Source organism: Macaca mulatta, chromosome 2 (genome assembly GCF_049350105.2).
Source record: "Macaca mulatta isolate MMU2019108-1 chromosome 2, T2T-MMU8v2.0, whole genome shotgun sequence".
Classification (NCBI taxonomy): domain Eukaryota; kingdom Metazoa; phylum Chordata; class Mammalia; order Primates; family Cercopithecidae; genus Macaca; species Macaca mulatta.
In genome coordinates this window covers 106,745,895-106,766,793 of record NC_133407.1, presented here as the reverse complement: position 1 = coordinate 106,766,793, position 20,899 = coordinate 106,745,895, and the positions used below count along the sequence as shown (strand labels likewise).

The window sequence follows — 20,899 nt, the reverse complement described above, 5'->3', positions numbered from 1 at the left end:
ATTAAATAAAGAATAGAGCTAGCATTAGCAAAAGAACAAGACAGACATCTAAGAATCAACTTGGGGCAGCTCCCCACAAGCTTCCAGTTTTGCCATCTACTGAAACATTAAGTGAGGAGAAGTGAGTGAATAAAATCCTGAATAATAGCTTTCAGAGAGCGAGACAGAATGAGATCAGGTGTGTAGAAGCAGCAAAATTGCCCTGAAAGGAGAAACTGTGTCTCAGTGACTTCCACATTCTACCAGAGACTACAAAAAAAAAAGCCATGCTGGAGTTGACCATTTTGATGATTTTCTGCTTGTAGGAGAGTGGGAGTAGACAGGAGATCCCTAGACACCTGGAGTATCTCTCACTTGTTATCTTTAGTGCTGCATAGGAATTTAAGCAATGAGAGAATCAGTAAAGCATTGTCATCTGAGGGGACAAGCTCTGGTCAGAACCTGCTGGACAGACACTCTTTCTTTGGCTTCTAAACTACTTTGCATAGGAATATTTTTTCTTATGTTTGGGGAGTTGGGAGAAAAAACGTGAAGAGGACCCACTTAAGATGACCCTTGGATCAAAGCATGAGGGCTCCAAGGGTGGTGCACCAGACAGGGGAACCCCACATCGAACCAATACTTGCCCCTGATGAGGCAGGGTGACTCCAGAAGAGGACTTGTGATAAGAATGTGGAAAAGAGGATGAACCTGGGCCAACTGGCCATAGCTGTGCTCGTGTTTGCCACACAGTAGGTGACAAGACTAAGTTACCTGCATTCCTAGAGGTTGGGCAGGTTCACTTTTGGCATGTGGGCTAGCCAGTGTGTCTATATGTTAAACCAGAACCCACCATCATGCCCAATAATGAAACTCCAGAGCATTCCCAGCAATGGCAGGAAACCCATCATCACCACTGACAGCTAGCATTCTTCTAGAGGTACTAACCAATGCAGTTGTATAAGAGGAAGAGAAGTTCAAGTAGAAGAGGCAAGCTTATTACTTGAAAATTAGAGGATTAGGCTGGGTGCAGTGGCTCACACCTGTAATCCCAGCACTTTGGGAGGCCAAGGTGGGTAGATGCCTTGAGCCCAGGAGTTTAAGACCAACCTGGGCAACATGGTGAAACCCTGTCTCAACAAAAAAATACAAAAATTAGCCAGGCGTGGTGGTGCATGCCTATAGTAACAGCTATTTGGGAGGCTGAGCTGGGAGAATTGCTTGAGCCTAGGAGGTCGAGGCTGTAATGAGCCATGATTACGCCACTGTACTCCCACCTGGGTGACAGAGTGAGACCTTGTCTCAAAAAAAAAGAAAGAAAAGAAAAGAAAAAATTAGAGGATTATATAGCTAAAAAAATTATTAAAAATAGGAAAATTTGGTAAGGAAGCAAGTTACGAAGTTTATCTAAAATCATGTTTCTTTTCACAAGAAATAATCAGTTAGAAAATATTTTTGATGAAAAATTTACATTTACAGAAGGAACCAAAATGTAAAACCTTAGGTGGTAATTTATGGAAACAATATAGATAACTTATAGGACAAATGTTTTTAAACATTACTGGGATCAAAAGATTCAATCTTGTAAATATCCAATGCCAATTCAAATATATCAAAATAAACATCCGAGAATAGCAAGGAAACTTCTGATAAAGAAGAAAAATGGGGACTGTCACTCTGTCAGATATTAAAATGTATTCTGAATAGTACAATAATTATAATTAAATACATTTTAAATTAGTGAAGAAATGGAAAAATCAGTGGAATAGAGAGCATTGAGTTCATAAATGGGCCCAAATAAAACTGGGGATTTCATTTATGGTAAAAGTGGTATTTTATGTCAGTGGAAAAAAGAAGGATTATTTGTTACACAGCTTGATGGCAAACAGCTGTTTGGGAACATTATTATACTTTAACTCATTCCTTGTGAACTTCCCCACCACCACAAAATTCAAGGTTGACAGATTTAAATGTGAAAAATGTAAGCCATAAGAAGTCTATTAAAAGTCTGGGTATATCTTTTAGTGGGAAATGCCTTCCCAATCAAGATATAAAACCCAAAAATCATTTTAAAAAATGATAAAATGCATGAAAAATGAAAACTTATGTATGACAAAAAATAAGCAGACTCCAAAGATAAATTGGACAAACTGGAAAAATATTTTTGTATATAACGAAGTCAATATCTTTTAATTCAAAAAAAGTTTCCACAAATCTATAAAAAATGACAGTACAGTAATGAAAGGATAACATATGAAGAGATGCTCAACCTCATTCAAAATTAAAGAAATATAAATTTAAACACCAGTGAAATACCACATTTCACATGTTCTATTGGATTATGTCATGATAGCCTGTCCTCATTGGATTTGGGAAATGGACATTCTTTTATATATACCTGACAGAAGTGTAAATTGGTCCAGTCTTTCTAGAATTGCAGCTGAATTTAATTTCAATTACTCTGCAACACAAACCAAATCTTACTAGGGTAAAGGCTGTATCTGAAAATTGTACCAAAATTTAATCATTGAAACATTTTTATTAGCAAAAATCTGGAGATAACTAAATTCCTCAATAGGAGAATGATTAAATAAATTATTGTATATCTACACAATAAAATTCCAGTAACCTGCTTTTTTCAAAAAGATCTGTCTATGCTTATGCATACACATACACACTGCCTACATTTTTGCGGCTATTGAATTTATGATTAAAAGATTTTAGGTGTCAGTTTAAAAATGTGTGAGAGGGCATAAAGCATCTAAAAACTTTAAGAGGTATGTAAGAAAAAAAGTTTAATGTATAGCCGTGTCTCTGGAAGAGTTTTAGTTAATCAGATTTCTCCATTGATTACATTTCTGGTGACATTTTGTAGATGGGGGTAGGCAACTTCCTGGCTTGTGCATACACATCTTTAACTCCAGGTCAAGGAAGAACCATGCTTCATGTTACTCAGGATTTCATGGTATATCTCTACAATAAATTTTATGGTCTGTCTAGACCATAAAATTCTGTGAATTTGCTTTTTTAAAAAAGATCTGCTTTTGAAAAAATCACTCAGGATTTATGTTACTAAAGTTTGCCTAAAAAGGAAAGGATTTTTATTGAGAGAATGAAATTATAACTCATTCCCTATGAACCTCCCTCACCACCACCAAATTCAACATATTAATATGTCTCATGTTAGTAAATACATTTACCTAAAACTCCAAATGCAGGACCGTTACATTTGCCATTGAGGGTGTCATGGATACGTGTTTACTATGGGTATGGCTAAATGACCTCTGAAGTCATCTCAGCTCTTAGATTCCCATATCTTCAGGTACACTTTACCTGACAGTGAGGCAAAGCCCTAATTCCAAATTTATTCACACTCATCTTCTTTGAGAAATGAAACACTGACCAAAACCCTATCTCATACAAGTTGAGTATCCCTTATCCAAAGTGCTTAGGACCAGAAGTGTTTTAGATTTTGAATTTTGTTTCAGATTTTTGAATATTTGTATTGTATTTACTGCTGAGCATTCCTTTTTTTTTTGTTTGTCTTTTTGTTTTTGAGACGGAGTCTCACTCTGTCGCCCAGGCTGGAGTGCAGTGGCCGGATCTCAGCTCACTGCAAGCTCCGCCTCCCGGGTTTACGCCATTCTCCTGCCTCAGCCTCCCGAGTAGCCGGGACTACAGGCGCCCGCCACCACGCCCGGCTAGTTTTTTGTATTTTTTAGTGGAGACGGGGTTTCACCATGTTAGCCAGGATGGTCTCGATCTCCTGACCTCGTGATCCGCCCGTCTTGGCCTCCCAAAGTGCAGGGATTACAGGCTTGAGCCACCGCGCCTGGCCTACTGCTGAGCATTCCTAATGGGAAAATCTGAAATCTGAAATGCTCCAGTGAGCTTTTTTTTTTTTTTTTTTTTTGGCATTCACAAAGTTTCGGGATTTTGGAGTATTTCAGATTTTCACATTAGGGATGCTCGACCTGTATTACTTAGAAAGAAGAAAAAAATCTGAATGATGTTATGTCTCTTTGAGATTTTTTTCTCCTGAGGACATAGATCTGATTCTCTGGTTAAAATCACCTTGTAAGAAAAGGTGATTCTGGAGGGACAGATGTCTAACAGGTTCCATTCAGTATACTTATTTAATGCTTTCTAATAGGACTTACATAGCTTGCCCTGAGGGTGATTTTTAAATTTGTACATGAGCAGCTCTAATGTCTCTGATCCATCAAGTGGGCAGACAGCAATGATGAGTGTTGTCAGGCTCTCTTAGGGCCTTGCAAACCCAGAAGTGTTCTCCCTCCCTGTCTCCACTAGATTTTTTTCTTTTAATTATCAATCTGAGAATAAAAGGCTCAGGGTTGGCTGGGTGCGGTGGCTCACACCTGTAATCCCAACACTTTGGGAGGCCAAAGCGGGTGGATCAGTTGAGGTCAGGAGTTCGAGACCAGCCCAGCCAACATGGTAAAACCCCATCTCTACTAAAAATACAAAAATTAGCTGGATATGGTGGCACACGCCTGTAATTCCAGCTACTCAGGAGGCTGAGGCACAAGAATCGCTTGAATCTGGAAGGCGGAGGTTGCAGTGAGCCGAGATCACGCTTCTGCACTCCAGGCTGGGTAACAGAGTCAGACTCTGTCTCAAAAAAAAAAAAAAAAAAGGTTCAGGGTAAAAGTTGGACTGAAGATACTGTATGTAACAACCGCCTCTCACTCTCTTTCACTGACTCAAGGCTTTGCTGTATGGTTGACACTGCTACATGGGCCACCCAAGTTTGTGCCACCATCCAGGAGAGACAAACATTTTCATCACAATTCCTGTTTAGTCTCACTGCCCAGGAGGTCCTAGAAGGTACAAAAGGTCACCTACTTTTCAGAAACTCAAAAAATTAACTGGCCATGACTTCAGTTTACCTGCTGAACTAGTGCCATTTCTAGGATGTGTTTCTCATTTTTCTTTAACCTGACATTTAGCTATTCTCCTTTGTAACTATAAGTAGCCTCAACTCACTGGGCTCCTCCCATGTAACAAAAGCAGAGAGAGCTTCTGTCAGGTACCCTGGTCAGTTTATGGGCCCAGATCAGAAATTGAGTTATTGAAAACACATTTGGATGAAGTCTCACTATTAAGTAACCAGACATTGATAGTAAGTTTATCAGTAGAAATTATTACTTATGGATAGTTATGATGTTTAATTTAGACCTGAATTGCTAACCAGACATTGATAGTAAGCTTATCAGTAGAAATTATTCCTTATGGATACTTACTATGTTTAATTTATACCTGAATTGCTACTTTTCAACTCAAGTCTCATTTTATGGGCAAAATATGATTGAGAAATTTAAGTCATCAGGCAGTCCTTAAATAGGATTGTGCATTTTACATGTAAACCTTGTGAAAAACACATGTACCTAGACCCTATGCCTTGAAGATTCTTATTCCCTAAATCAAAGGTGGGACCCAAGGACCTACATTTTTTAAAAACGCTCCTGTGTCTCCACCTCACTTTTATCAATCCCCACTCCCCAGCAAAGATAGATTCCCAAGCATGGCCAGGTGAGTGCCAAGAACAAGCAAGTTTGGGGCCACCTTGTGCCACCTGTGGACAAGTCAGGTGGCCTCTTTGCATCTCAGGGTTTTTTGGGTCATTTTTTTGTGTTTTTTTTGCCCATAAAATGAAAGACTGGATTCCCCAGTGTGTGGGAAGGCCCAAGAAATCTCCTTTTTAAACCAGCATATCAAGTGATTCTAATGCAGGGCCCTTGGATCCCATTTGGAGACGTGCTCTGTGGATTCAGTTATTCCTCTCAGCTTGTGACAGGAGGAGTGGTGGTGGATTGCCGAAATGAATGTGGGAAGGAAATGTACTGAAAACAGATCTTTTTTGGTATCGAATAGGAAGCTATGTGGTATTTCTAAATATATAGGCAAATTAGACATACTTGAAGGTGAGAGGCAAACTGAGGAAAATAAAATAGTTTACTTTGCAAAGGGCATTTTCAAATGATTAGGCTTCATTTGGCTGAAACCTTTACAAAGAATTCTAGACAGTAAATATCATCCTAGTGATGCCCTTTTATTTCTCTTCAAATTGATTTATTCATCTCTTAGTCATTTTAAGATCCAATTAAATATAGAAAGGATTCTAATGCAGGAACCATTTGATAACTCCGTGGCCTGGAGCACAAGGACAACATCCACTTAACCTGCTTCTGGGCAGCCAGCCCTCCTGGGATCCCAGAACACAAACAGAAGCCAGGGAGCAGGGCTGGCTGCCTAGAGCCTTTGAGAAAGAAAACAGCCTCAGGAATCAGTTAAATGAACAAGAGAAGGACTTTAAGGAGACACTACTAATTATAGCTCTCAGGGGCCTCAAATTAGGTGTAGGACCCTTAACTAGACAGGCCAACTGGGCCAGGCTTTATCAAATAGTGTCTTTGTTTTTTAGAGTTAAGTGTATTTAAATTTAGTTATGTTAACGGAGAAACCAAACTCTGTAAGATATTTAAAGAGGTTTATTCTAAGCCAGTATGAGTGACCATAGCCCCAGGGAACAGTCTTGAGTCCTGAGAAAGTGCCCACGGCAGTCAGATTATAGTTTGACTTAATTATACATTTTAGGGAGACAGAAGTTACAGAGAAAGACATAAATAAATACATGTGAGGTATAGATTGATGCGATGTGAAAGGTGTGGGGCGGGGGAGGGCTGGGCTTATAGGTCATAGGTGGATTCAAATTGGCAATTGGTTGAAAGAGTCAAGCTTCGTCTAAAGACCTGAAGGCAGTAGAAGAAAATGCCTGAATTAAGATAAGGGGGTTTGTGGAAGCCAAGGTTCTCGTTGGGTGGGTGGTAACACCCTTCAGAGGGAATGCATGGTAAATGTTTCTTCAGACCTTAAGAGGCATCAGACTCTTGGTTCATCTCTCCTACATACAGGAAAGGACTGGCTGTATTAATGGATATTCTCTACAGATGCAGATTTTCCCCACAAGAGATAGTATTGTGGAACCATTTCAAAATATGTCAAAGAAATATATTGTGGGGTAAAATATTTGATTTCCTTTGGAGTCTGCTATCTGTCATGTGATGCTGTACCGCAGTCAGGTTGCAATTTGATATCTTACTGCCACAAAGGGTCTGTTTTGACAGTCTAATTATTTCTATTTTAATGTTAATGCTGGTGGTCATTTGTACCTAAATTCCAAAAGGGAGATGTATAATGAGGCCTGTCCGACCTCCCTGTCATGGCTGAGAATTCAGCGTTCCAGGTTTCTCTGAGATCCCCCTGGCCCAGGGGAGGGGGGTCCATTCTGTTAGTCGGGGGGCTTAGGATTTTATTTTTGGTCTATATTTAAGTATTCAGTTTTAAATTGATAGGTTTTTTTCAACATCTGAACTTCTTCCCTACCGCTCCATTTGTGCTGTCAAGTTAAGGTAAATATAGGCTGGGTGCAGTGGCTCACATCTGTAATCCTAGCACTTTAGGAGACCAAGGCAAACAGATAGCTTGAGACCAGCCTGGGCAACATGGCAACACCTCATCTCTATTTAAAAAAAAAAAAAAAAAGTTACAGTAAATATATAAGCATTTTAATGGAAACTGTAAAATTTCACAGCCTAGAATTAAGGTGGTAAAGTATTTGACTATTGAATCGGTAATCGCATATTAATCTGCCAACGTCTAGTTCAGAATGAAATGTTAAATCCAAATAAAGAATTAGCCTCTAACAAAGCCAACAGCCACCAGTGCCAGAGCCATAGTTCTTAGGAAGGGGTGGTCTACTTCCCAGGGCCACGAGTCAGGTCTAGGCCCAGTAAAAAGTACAAAAGTGTATGGTATATCTGTCATTTGGGTGACCTGTCTGAGCCTGCTCTCCCTTTCTTCTTTTGTTGGAAGGTTTGTCTTCCAGCCCTGTAACCACCCAAAGGGTTCATTTCGCCCACTGTTCAGATAGAGCCAATTTATCAAGACAGGAGAATTGCACTAGAGAACTAGTTTAATTCATGCAGAGCAGGTTGAACATGAGAGCAGAGTTTTATTGTTACTCAAATCAGTCTCCCCAAAAATTCAGACTAGAGTTTTTCAAGGATAGTTTGGCAGGTAGGGGGCCAGGGAGTGGGGAGTACTGACTGATTGGATCAGAGATGAAATCACAGTGAGTCAAAGCTGTCTTCTTCAGCTGAGTCAGTTCCTGGGTGAGGGCCACAGGACTGGCTGGTGAATCTGGTAGAGCCATCAGTCCTCAGAAATGCAAAAACTGGAAAAGACATCTTAAAAGACCGATCTCAGGTTCTGCATGTGATCTGCAGAGTAACTGGGGAAGTTGCAAGTCTTGTGGCCAATTTGTTAGTTTTATAAAGGTGGTCTGGCTCCCAGGCAAGAAAGGAGTTTGTTTCAGGAGAGGACTTTTATCATCTTTGTTTCAAAGTTAAACTATAAACTGAATTTCTTCCAAGGTTAGTTTGGCCTTTGCCTAGGAATGAGCACGGACAGCTAGCTTAGAGGTTGGAAGTAAGATAGAGTTGGCTAGATCAGATCCCTTTCACTGTCATAACTTTCTCACTGTTAACGATTTTTGCAAAGGAGGTTTCAGCCCCGTGTAGCTGCAGAGCAAGTAACGTGACCTTCCTGTATTAGAGTTCCCCCAACACTCAAACGAGGCGAAGTCAGAATGAGGCTGGAATAAGGCAATGTGAGTAAGACCCATTATGGAGCAGTGTGCTGGGGGAAGGAGGATGATGAGGGAGGAGGAGGACTACCTCATGCAGTTGCTGGATGAACCCAACAAGGAATTCTAGGATAAAGTCGTACTGTAACATCAGATTTGCCTGGAGAGTCAGAATTCTACCTTTGTGGCAATCCCACCTATTTTCATGACCGAACACAGCTGGGCTGTAATAACAATGAGTAGTAACAGCTGACATGTAGTGTGTGAGAACATGAGCCAGGCACTGTTCTAAACCTTCTGCATGTGCCAGTGTCTCTTCAGAACAGCTCTCCAGGGTAGGCTCTGTTAGCCATTTGCAGGTAATTTTTTGCATAGTAAATTTCTCTCCAATTGATAAAATGATAACCTCATTTAAACATACTGAATGCACGAATAAATACTGGCTCCTCTGCACCTTTTGGGTCTAGCAAGATTCCCAAGCACCCCTGCTACTTTGTAACTCTGACCACCAGTATACCTGCCCTCTGCTGTCAGCTTCACAGACCCCACCTCCTGGAGAAAGCCACCTTCCCATTGAGTAACAGGAGCCTGGTACCCGTTTCTGTTCATTTGCCCCACTGTAGTTGGTTCTGTTTCAGTCTTCCTTGTGAGCTGCGAGGTCCCCAAGGGCCAGGTGACGACTCACTCACCGCTGAGTCCCCTCACCCAGCACAGGGCCTGGTGCCCAATAGACTCTGAATAAATATCCACTTCATCAAACTGAGTTTGTTGACTCATATGTAATTCACAAGCCAATATATTAAATAAATAAGGACAAATTATGTCCTTGGACAAAAAAAAGAAGAGTCTTAAAATAGATACTCTGGCAGAAATGGAAACAGGTCATGTGCCTTTCTGGGATCACTGGGGAAGAGAACACATTCTGAAGAGTTACATGTGGACACTTTAGAAGGACCACGTACCTTGCCTTGATAAAGTTCAAATCCTTTTTTTTTTCCCCCAAAAATACTGACTGTGATTGACATCAGTAACAAGAGTAGCTCCCCAAGACTGTAAAATAACCCCAAATCAAGCAAGGAAGAATTCTAAAATAGTTTATGTTTTACACTTGTACTTGTTAGCTAGAAAACTAATTCAGGCTCTGGAGCAATCCTCCTTTAACCACTGATAGGTGGACATTTTTCCCCTGTATTTTCTGTTTTCACCAGAGAAAAATTTCTTTAAAGTGCACAGAGTCATCCAGACAGTAAAATAAAACTACAGCTCTTCTGATCATTGTCTTCCTCAGTAAACAATGTATGTAAATGGCTACTTATATCATTGATTTTCTAAGCAAACTTTAAAATTGATATATCTGAATATTCCCCATAGATGTAAGAAACATGGCCAAATCAGAAGCAGATTTATTTTTTCTTATGAAAACTACCGAATAGGCTGTGAAATGGAATAAAATGTAGCATTTTTCGAGTCATGCTATTGATAGATTGGAAGCAGTGTGGTAAGAGGGGGCCTGGAAGCACAAGTCCATTCCACAGAGAAAGGCCTTGGGGTCACTGTGCTGTAGAAGTGATGGCCATGTGCTTGGGACCATGTTCACAGATGTCATTCAAATGTGTTTGCATTGGTAAAGAAAAAACTTGCCTCATAATAAATTCTAGAGATTTCAGAATGCTTAAAACTATATTTAAAAACAACAAAAAAGGCTGGGCGTGGTGGCTCACGCCTATAATCCTAGCACTTTGGGAGGCTGAGGCAGGCGGACCACTAGGTCAGGAGTTCAAGACTAGCCTCACCAACGTGGTGAAACCCCATCTCTACTAAAAATACAAAAATTAGCCAGGCATGGTGGCACACGCCTGTAATCCCAGCTACTCAGGAGGCTGAGGCAGGAGAGTCGCTTGAACCGTTGAGGCAGAGGTTGCAGTGAGCCGAGATCGCACACTGCACTCCAGCCTGGGTGGCAGAACAAGACTCCGTCTCAAAAAACAACAACAAAAAAGGGATGTATTCTTTTTTAAAGTTAGAGTTCCAATCTCATATTCTGTATTAGATTAATAATTGCATTGCCATGATGGTCAACATATGTGAGAGCAGCTCTTCCTTTTGCAGGTAAATGCCTAGGATTGACTTATGCATCCATTTATTTACTTTTTATTAAATGTTTTAGGAAACTAAAAGATTATACTGTTAGATGAAAAAGTTATGAAGATGGAGGTAGCGATGTGTTTAATACTACTGGACACCTGATAGTAGTTAAGATGGTAAATTTTATGTTATGTGTATTTTACCACAAGAAATTTTTTTTTTTTTTTGAGACATAGTCTTATTCTGTCACTCAGGCTGGAGTGCAGTGGCAAGATCACAGCTCACTACAGCCTTGACCTCCAGGTTCAAACAATCCTGCTTCCTCAGCCTACCAAGTAGCTGGAACTACCAGTGTTAGCTACCACACCTGGCTAATATTTTGTATTTTTCTGTATATTTATAGTAGAGACAGGGTCTTGCCATGTTGCCCAGGCTGGTTTCGAACTCCTGGAGTCAAGTGATCTGCCCACCTGGGCCTCCTAAAGTGCTGGGATTATAGGCATGAGCCACCATGCCCAATTTTTTTCTTTATTTTTTGAGACAGGGTGTCACTTTGTCACCCAGGCTGGAATGCAGTGGAATGCATGCTCACTGCAGCCTCGACCTCCCAGGCTCAAGTGATCTTCCTGCCTCAGTCCCCCAAGTAGCTGGGACTACAGGCGTGCACCACCATCCCCAGATAATTATTATTTTTATTTTTATTTTTTGTAGAAACAGGGTTTCGCCGTGTTCCCTAGGCTGGTCTAGATCTTCTGAGCTCAAGCAAGTCACCCACATTGGCCTCCCAAAGTGCTGGGATTACAAGTGTGAGCCACCGCTCCCAGCCCTGGCCAGTTCTTTTTTTGAGACAGTCTCGCTCTGTCATCTACCCTGGAGTGTGGTGGTGCAGTCTCAGTTCACTGCAACTTCCACCTCCTGGATTCAAGCGATTCTCCCACCTCAGCCTCCCGAGTAGCTGGGACTACAGGTGTGTGCCACCATGCCCGGATAATTTTTGTATTTTTAGCAGAGACAGAGTTTCGCCATGTTGGCCAGGCTGGTCTCAAACTCTTGACCTCAAGTGATTCATCCATTTTGGCTTCCCAAAGTGCTGGGATTACAGGTGTGAGCCACTGTGCTTGGCCCTTGACCAATTCTTTTTAAAAGATTATGCTGTTGGCATCATCGAATTTAAAGATATTGGTCTATGACTACCAGACAAGCTTTTTGGAAGCAGGATTACTTCAGAAATATAGATTTATAATCATTGAATGAAGGAGTCATTAATTAAGTGAACATCATTAGGGTCAAAGCCCCATCCCTTTGTGCCTTTTTTCTATTAAGTGCTAATCCTTTGACTTTGAAATTATCCTCTGTGTGTTACAGTTGGGTATTAGATTCAGAAGTATATTAAATTATTAAATATTTAATATACTTTCCTACACCAAAAGTGTAGGAAACCACACTTAAAAAAAAAAAACTTTTGTTTTTAATTATTGGTAAATTGCTAAAATAGGAAATTTTTTGTTTACTATAACAAACAGTATTCCTTTCCTTTTTCTTTTTCCTTTGCCTTTGCTTTTTCTTTTTGTTTTTGTTTTCCTTTTTCTTTTTCTTTTTCTTTTTTGAGACAGAGTCTGGCTCTGTTGCCCAGGCTGGAGTACAGTGGCACGTTCACAGCTCACTGCAACCTGCAACCTCTGCCTCCTGGGCTCAAGCCATCCTCCCATCTCAGCCTCCCGAGTATCTGGGACTACAGGTGTGCGCCACCATGACGGACTAATTTTTGTATTTTTTGTAGAGACAGGGTTTCACCATGTTGCCCAAGCTAGTCTCAAACTCCTGGGCTCAAGCAATCCACCCTCCTCAGCCTCTCAAAGTGTTGGGATTACAGGCATGAGCCACTGTGCCCGGCCCGGTATTATTTTTCACTTGATTTCTACTGCTATGGGATCTCAGGAATATGACTGAATATTACATTATGTAATGAACATAGATCAGCGAAATTGGGCTGAAATATATTAGTGATTGATAGGCTAGGAAATTTAGACTTTTAAAGTAAAGCCCTAAGAGCAACACATTTGCTCATTTGTCTCTTTCCCTTAAGAATAGAATGTAGAAAACAAGAAATGTTTGGATTTAAGAACTCTTTGAAATACTACCTAAAGGAAAATAATCACTTCATAAAGAAATAATGCTTATGAGAACATAAATAGTAATATAATTAACTCGTATGAAACTCAAAATGAAAATACATGTATTAAAGTTCAGCAATAGCTGGGTACAGTAGCTCACGCCTGTCATCCCAGCACTTTGGGAGGCCCAGGCGGGTGAATTGCTTGAAGTCAGGAGTTCAAGACCAGCCTGGCCAACATGGTGAAACCCCATCTCTACAAAAATACAAAGAATTAGCCAGCTGTGGTGGCACATGGCTGTAGTCCTAGCTACTGAGGAAGCTGAGGCAGGAGAATTGCTTGAACCCGGGAGGCGGAGGTTGCAGTGAGCCGAGACCACAGTCCAGCCTGGGCGACAGAGCAAGACTCCATCTCAAAAAAAAAAAAAAAAAATCTGCAACAAATGCTAATTGAATACATCTATGATTAAAACACAAAAATATATCAGAAGTTCTCTGCATCATGTAACTGTCCAATGTTAGAGTTGAAAAATTCTATAGAAATCATCTTGTTGGGAATCCTGACTTTACAGATTAAGGAATGGATCTCCAGCTGTGGTTGTCAGCTTCTAAGATGGCCTGCAGTGATCCCTGCTGCCTAGTATTTATGCCCTTGTGGCGTCCTCTCCCACTTTGCATCTTGATTGGTCTGTGGATCAGTAGAATACTGCAGACATGATGTTATGTTTCTTCTGAGGCCAGGTCATTAAAAAACATGATGGCTTCTGCCTTCTGCCTCTTGAATCACTCTTCCTCTTGCGAAGCTAGCTTCCATGTTGTGAGGACACTCAGCCAGCCAGTGTAGAAGCCTACATGACTAGGAGCATGGCCTATTGCCAATAACCATGGGAGCAAGTGATCTTGGAAACAGATTCTCTGGGCTAGAAGTTGGCAAACTTTTTCTGTAAAGGGCCAGATAGTAAACACTTTAGGCATGTGGGCCATCCAGTCTCTATCACAGCTATTTAGTTCTGCTGCTGTAGTGCAAAAGCAGTCATAGACATATGTAAATGAAAGAGAGTGGCTGTGTTCCAGTAAAACTTTGTTTATGGAACAGACTGTGGGCCAGTTTTGTCTTAGGGACCTATTGCCATTCCCTTCTTTAGCTTTAGCTAATCCTTTGAATGACTGCAGTTCCTGCCTACATCCTGACTATAGCTATGAGAGACTGAGCCAGAGCCACCCAGCTGCTTCCAAATTCCTGATGCACAGGAAGTGTGAGATAATAAATGCTTGTTCTAAACCACTAAGTTTTGGGATAATCTGTTACACAATAATAGATAACCAACGCATCAACAATCCAGGAATGGAGGCTGGGTGACAAATGAACTGTTTGGTTATGAGTTGATCATTGTTCAAGCCAGGTGATAAGTAAGTGGGGGTTCATTATTCTTTCTACTTTTGTATAATAAAATGGAAAAAGAAAAGGAAATTGGTCACTAAGAAGGATATGTGATTTGTCTAAAATCAGACCTTCAGCACCTTGAAAAAGCCCATGCTGCACACCCAGGTCTCTGGCCTAAAGTCCCATGTTCTCTTGGCTACCTCTCCCTGCCTAAGTTACAGCCAATAAAGATCTAGCCCTTTGGCTAAGTTTTCCTTCCAGTTGTTTGTCTGTTTGTTTTGGTTTGGTTTTTTGTTTTGAGAAAGAGTCTCACCCTGTCGCCCAGGCTGGAGTACAGTAGCACTATCTCAGGTCACTGCAACCTCTGCCCCCCGGGTTCAGACGGTTCTCCTGCCTCAGCCTCCCGAGCAGCTGGGATTACAGGTGCCCGCCACCACGCCCAGCTAATTTTTGTATTTTTAGTAGAGATGGAGTTTCACCATGTTGGCCAGGCCGGTCTTGAACTCCTGACCTCGTGATCTGTCCGCCGCCTCCCAAAGTGTTGGGATTACAGGCGTGAGCGGCTACTCCCGGCCTTCCTTACAATTCTTTACCACCTTAGTACCTCCAGTTTAACATCCAAGACAGTTCTTTGGACTTTGATATCATTGCTGTTATCGAACCATCCTCGAAGCCTCTTTAGACCATAGACTGTAAGCTTAGAGCTGAGGGAGGGAGCCTTGGTGAGACAAAAACCCTTCTGGTGCCATTTCCAATTTCAATGGGAATGTATGGAATTGAACCTCCATGTGACCTGAAGTAAAATAATATTTAACATTTATTTTATTTAATTTTGCTGTTCATAGAGTACTAGCAATCCATTATCTTTGTTAATCTTCACACAGCCTATAAGAATAGACCTGTCAGGTCACAACATAGCAGTTTATGTTTGACTTTAAATAAAAGCACTGTTGAAGTGGCTACATTGTGTGGGGTAAATACCTGGGGTTCGTCGTCTTGCACCAAGAAAATTTAGGACACGAACACACACAAGGAGTTTAGGAGTGGAGGTTTAATAGGCAGAAGAAAGAGAAAGAAAGAGAAAGGAAAACAGGAAGAAAGAGAAAGGAAAACAGCTCTCTCTCTAGTAAAAGAGAGGGGACTTCCAAGAGGAAAAGGCCAGCCGGCAGTGGATGCCCAGGACGTTATTGTCCGGCTTGAGGAGGCAGTGTCTGATTTAGGTAGGGCTCACAGATTGGTTCAGTCAGGTGTGACAATTGCATAGCCGTGGGGAAGGCTGGTGGCCCCACCCTAATCTTATTATGCATATGAACTTTCCCCTTGGCCAGCACCATCTTGTCTCCTTACTACACATGTAGTTGGCAGAGAAGGGAAGATGGAGCCACCATTTTTAACATGTCTAGTCCCAGGTAGTTCTTTCCTTCTGGCATTTACCCGTGCAAGCTCCCAGCTTGCTTGTCTTTGTCTGCAGCTCAGCTTTACAGGCTGCTCTTTGTTAGAAAATGATTTGGAACTGCATTTCATTAAAAGGAAAACCTTACCAAGGACTTCTGTACCCTCACTATCTGCCTAAGTAATTTCTTCTTAACTCCTGTATCACTGTGTGAAGGTGCCTAGCACAGTGTTGGACACATAGCTTCTAAATTAGAGTTTACCTTCCTTTTAAAATCCCATTGAAATTGGAAATGACACCAGAAGGGTTTTTGTTGGCATAAATAAGTTAATGAGGTGATTGTTAGGTACACAGAATGGATGTTTGAAATAACTCATCTTTTGATCCATTGCATTGACCAAATGGACTTTCCTCCCCAGGATGGTTGATGATTGACAATAATCTCTAAACTTGGATGGGGGATCCTGTGGATTTTCAGGATAACCAATACTAAATCAGATTTAGTATTGGGTTCTGACTATGTCGTGTTTTCTGGGTGTTTAACCAGATGTCCTTGGTAATTCCATTTACAAATGAGATAAAATTATATGAACAAGGCCTCACAAGTAAGTAGTGGGAAAGCAAAAAGCAAAATATCAGACCTGCTAAAATGCCACTGAACTGTGAATTTTAGTTGACAAATACATCTTCTCTTCCTTTTCTTTTTAGAATTCTGTTTAATGATGTATTTTCCTATTAATAAAAATATGGTTGAGAACAAGTGAATTTTTCCTCCATAAATTTTTGAGTTTTGTATTTTATTTTTGATGGCTATTCTTTTAGATAGAATCTACAAGGCAGTTATTATCTGCCAACTAACTGTTATCAAGAGTATAACTAACCATTTGATCTCTCTCCCAAACCAGTTTGGAAAGAATCTTATATTATTTGTTATTAGGAAAATAATTGGATCTCAGGATTCTCCCCAGTTCTTCATCCAAGTTGCTTTAATTAGTGTATGCATAGATTTGTAGACACTTTTTGTTTGAATATTTCTGAAAAAAGATAGGCATATTTTAAATTTGCAAGTCTGGTTTTAGTCACAGGCACAAGAGAAAATGAACTGCCAAATGTCTGGAAGATACAACTGCAACCCCTCTACTTTCATATGTGAGAAATATTGTTTTGATTAGAGATAGAATAAATCCAGGTTGACTTTTTTTTTTTTTTAACTTCTTGGACTAATGAGTTCACTTTTTAAAGTGTCTGTTGTGGAAAACCATCTTTAACAACATCAGCCTAGGTTATTTAAACTTTATCCAGGATATCTGTCCACAAATCACTTCTATGAGAATGATGTGTGATTTCACAGTTATAATCAGGGAAACTCTCTAAAGAATTGTCATTTTTTGGCCAGGCACGGTGGCTCATGCCTGTAATCCCAGCACTTTGGGAGGCCGAAGCAGGCAGATCTCTTGAGGTCAGGAGTTCATGACCAGCCTGGCCAACATGGTGAAACCCCATCTCTACTAAAAATACAAAAATTAGCTAGGCATGGTGGTGCGTACCTGTAATCCCAGCTACTTGGGAGGCTGAGGCAGGAGAATCGCTTGAACCCAGGAGGTGGAAGTTGCAGTGAGCTGAGATTGGGCCATAGCACTCCAGCGTGGGTGACAGAGCAAGACTCCGTCTCTAAAAAAAAAAAAAAAAGAAAAAGAAAAAAAAAGAAAAAATAAGAACTGTCATTTTAATTCACAGTCTGTACTAAAACATTAGCCTTTAAGTGAAGCATTTTGGTTTGCTGAGGACATAATCAAAATCCACCAGGAGCAGGGTAGGTGTTTTGCGCGTCTTGGTGTTGATAAAATGGCTGTTGGAATCAGATATACATGTCTTTAAAATACCAGCTTTCACCATTACTAAGTAACCTTGGGCAAGTTACCAAACCTCTCTGGGCCTCAGTTTCTTCCTCTGTAAAATGGGCACAGCCGGGCACGATGGCTTACGCTTGTAATTCCAGTACTTTGGGAGGCCAAAGCAGGCAGATCACTTGAGGTCAGGAGTTCGAGACCAGCCTGGCCAGCATGGTGAAACCCCGTTTCTACTAAAAATACAAAATAATGAGCCGTGTGTGGTGGTGCATGCCTGTAATCCCAGCTACTCAGGAGGTTCAGTCACGAGAATCTCTTGAACCCAGGAGGCGGAGGTCGCAATGAGCTGAGATCATGCCACTGCACTCCAGCCTGGGTCACAGAGTGAGACCCTGTCTCAAAAGCAAACAAACAAACAAAGGCACAACCTTTGACAGGAACAACCATACAGGGTGAGGAAGTAGAGTTAGGCCCAGGTCAGTGACTCCAAGTCTGTGGCTTTTCCATCATACCAATTAGGAAGATGCAGAATGAACAGAGCACATGGGTATAAGTAACACAAAATTCTTAATTGAGTATAACAAAGAAATTATGGACCATCGGGATATAAAATATTTCCACGCTTGGAGATGGCTGGTTTTAATACTCCATTCTTAGAGATCTTCCAGAAAAGAAGAAACCACTTTCTTTGGAAATTTACCTGCTTTCTGGCAAGAAGCAGTCTCAGATCCCTCCCAAACCTGTGATTCCTTAAAAATATTTGCTATCCCACTGTATTTTAACCAGAAACAGGTCGTTTTGAAGGCTAATTAGCCAAAACTAATTTGGATTTTGAATGAATTTCTGGAAATGAAGAGTGGTGTCAGGTCACTGAGCAGTGGCCTTCTAACAAAAATTATGAGGCTCCTGTTGGATATCTCTTTTGGGGCTCAAGCTTAAAAGATAAATCTACCCTTTTGGTGCCAGAATACACTGAGCAGTTGATATGAAATAAATCAGAACTGGAATCAAAAAGTAAATGCAGCCTAGGGAAGAGAGAACTTCTGTCTGTTCTCTCCTGTGGCCTCTTCCATAGACATAGGCAGAGAGAAGTAAAAAGTAGGGTGAGAAGAAACAGGAAGAGAGAGTGGAGGATGACAGAGCTTTGAGAAGCAGAACTGTCTCTTCCACGTAGAGATTGTTTTTTGTTTTTTGTGGGGTTTTTTTGGTTTTTTTGTTTTCTTTTGTTATTTTAATGGAGTCTTGCTTTGTCGCCCAGGCTTGAGTGCAGGTGGGATGATCGTGGCTTACTGCAACCTCCGCCTCCTGGGTTCATGTGATTCTCCTGCCTTGGCCTCCTGAGTAGCTGGAACTACAGGCATGTGCCACCATGCCTGGCTAATTTTTGTATTTTTAGTAGAGACGGGGTTTCACCATGTTGGCCAGGCTGGTCTCCAACTCCTGACCTCAAGTGATCCTCCTGCCTCAGCCTCCCGCAAAGTGCTGGGATTACAGGCGTGAGCCACTGTGCCTGGCCACATCGAGATTGTTTTATCTCCAAGTACAGGCTCTTATATTGCTCTACCATAGAGAAGATTTTTTTGAGATCACAGCACACATACTTTCCATTGTTCAAACAAGGCAGGGAATACAGAGTTAGTTTGTTTCATTTGATTAAAAAAGAATGACTGTGAACAAGAAGTGATGTCAAAGATTTAGGCAGCCCTACCTATGGAGATGAGCAGTTGCTTCGGAAGTGCCAGGGCGCACTCTGGAATGGGAACAGCTTTGCGGGGTTGGGAGAGGAAGTGTGAGAACGTGCCAGGGCAGCTGGCCTGGTGCAGTGCAGGCAACGGTGTGTTCAGCCACCCTCAGAGTGGGCACCTGGGATGGTCAACAGCCACAAGTCTTGGCAGTTATCTCTAGTCCCCTCCTTTTCCACTCCTCAAACTGACTGCATCCGCATTCCTGATCTGTCTCTGATACCAACACTTTGTCCCACTGCCCCGCACACTCCTGTCAAGCCCTGTGTGCTTGGTTAGAGGGTGGTTAAGTGGTACCAAGATAGCATCGTCGTAGGAGAGGGCAGAGGGGGTTTGATTTTCACTTTTGGTTGAAGACCTGGTTGTTTTCTATCCCTAACTTCAGGAATCTTATTTGAGTCATCAGATGTCCGTTTATAACTATCCAGATACCCTTATTATTTGGACTTGTCAGTTTAAAAAATATATATATAAAATATATTTAAATACAAATATATAAAATATTTAAATACAAATATATAAAATATATAATTTTTATATATTTAAATACAAATATATAAAATATAAAATAAAAATATATTTTATATCTTTAAATACAAATATTTGCATATAAATATATATTTATTTTAAAATATATAAAAATATGTTTTTTTAAAACTTCCCCTTTGTGATGCTTAGGCCCTATCCTATCCACAGATGCAGGGAGCTCAAATCAAACAGCGTAACTGTAGAGAGAGAGAAAAGACTAAGTCTTTTTGAGTTAATTACATCCTAACACAGTGGCAGTCTCAGAAAGAAATGGTTGGTTAGCACACAGCTAATCCGCCTGAAACTGATTTCTCTGCAAAACAGTAGCTCCAAAATGCAGTTGTTCCTGAGCCCCAAAATACAGGCTGAGGCATTTTCAAATGGCCCTCTATTGGAGTTGAAACCATCTGCTTATTTGTAGCTAAAGTATGAATTTTCCACTGTTCTAAGCACCATGACAGTGGCATCACTCCAGAGAGAGAAGCAGCACCACAGGAGCCCTGTGGAAGGACTCCTGCCAGCCCTGCTCTGAGAGGCACTTCAGCTTCATTTCCATTGATTTGATTAAAGGACAAAGAACCAAAGAAAAATATAGTGTCTATTCAGAATTGAGCTCAACTCTCCTCATATTCTCTTGGGCTTCTGAAGGATTAAATCTCTCTTCATCTGCTTCCATCGAGTACCCATTTACTATGTCTCTCAAAGAATAATTAGCCCTCAGCTGCAAAATAGTTGTCAAAATCAGATGATTTGCTTTTGAAGGGCCGTAAAGAAAATGGGGAGGCAAGTTTCTCTTACAGGAAAATTATGGACCATAAAGATGATATTAGCTATGATACCAGAGTGGGTTGTGCCTTGCTCTGATTCTTAGTGTAGCTTCCAGTAAATTCTTGATTAACTTCTTTAATCATACTGTATTTGTACATGTCCAGTTTTCCATGACTAGTTCCCCACAGTGTCTCTACATTTATGTACACTAGCAAATCAAAATGGGTAATGCCTAAGGCTGTAGACATAATTATGGAAGTAATAATTTGATTTTCAGTGCACCAAAAAAGTGTACACATACCAGGGATTTGCTGAAGGACCTTGTCATTCTGCTATTATGGAACTTTTCTTATAGGCAAGCCCGTGAGGAAGGTGCTATCTTCTGCTTG

The 20,899-nt window shown here is 40.9% G+C and overlaps 1 protein-coding gene across 5 annotated transcripts in view; it reads left to right on the top strand.

The window, feature by feature from the left end:
• ANO10 (anoctamin 10) overlaps positions 1–20,899 on the top strand; it is a 238,809-nt gene that overhangs the window by 176,003 nt on the left and 41,907 nt on the right. The gene's annotated exons all lie outside the window — the stretch shown is intronic.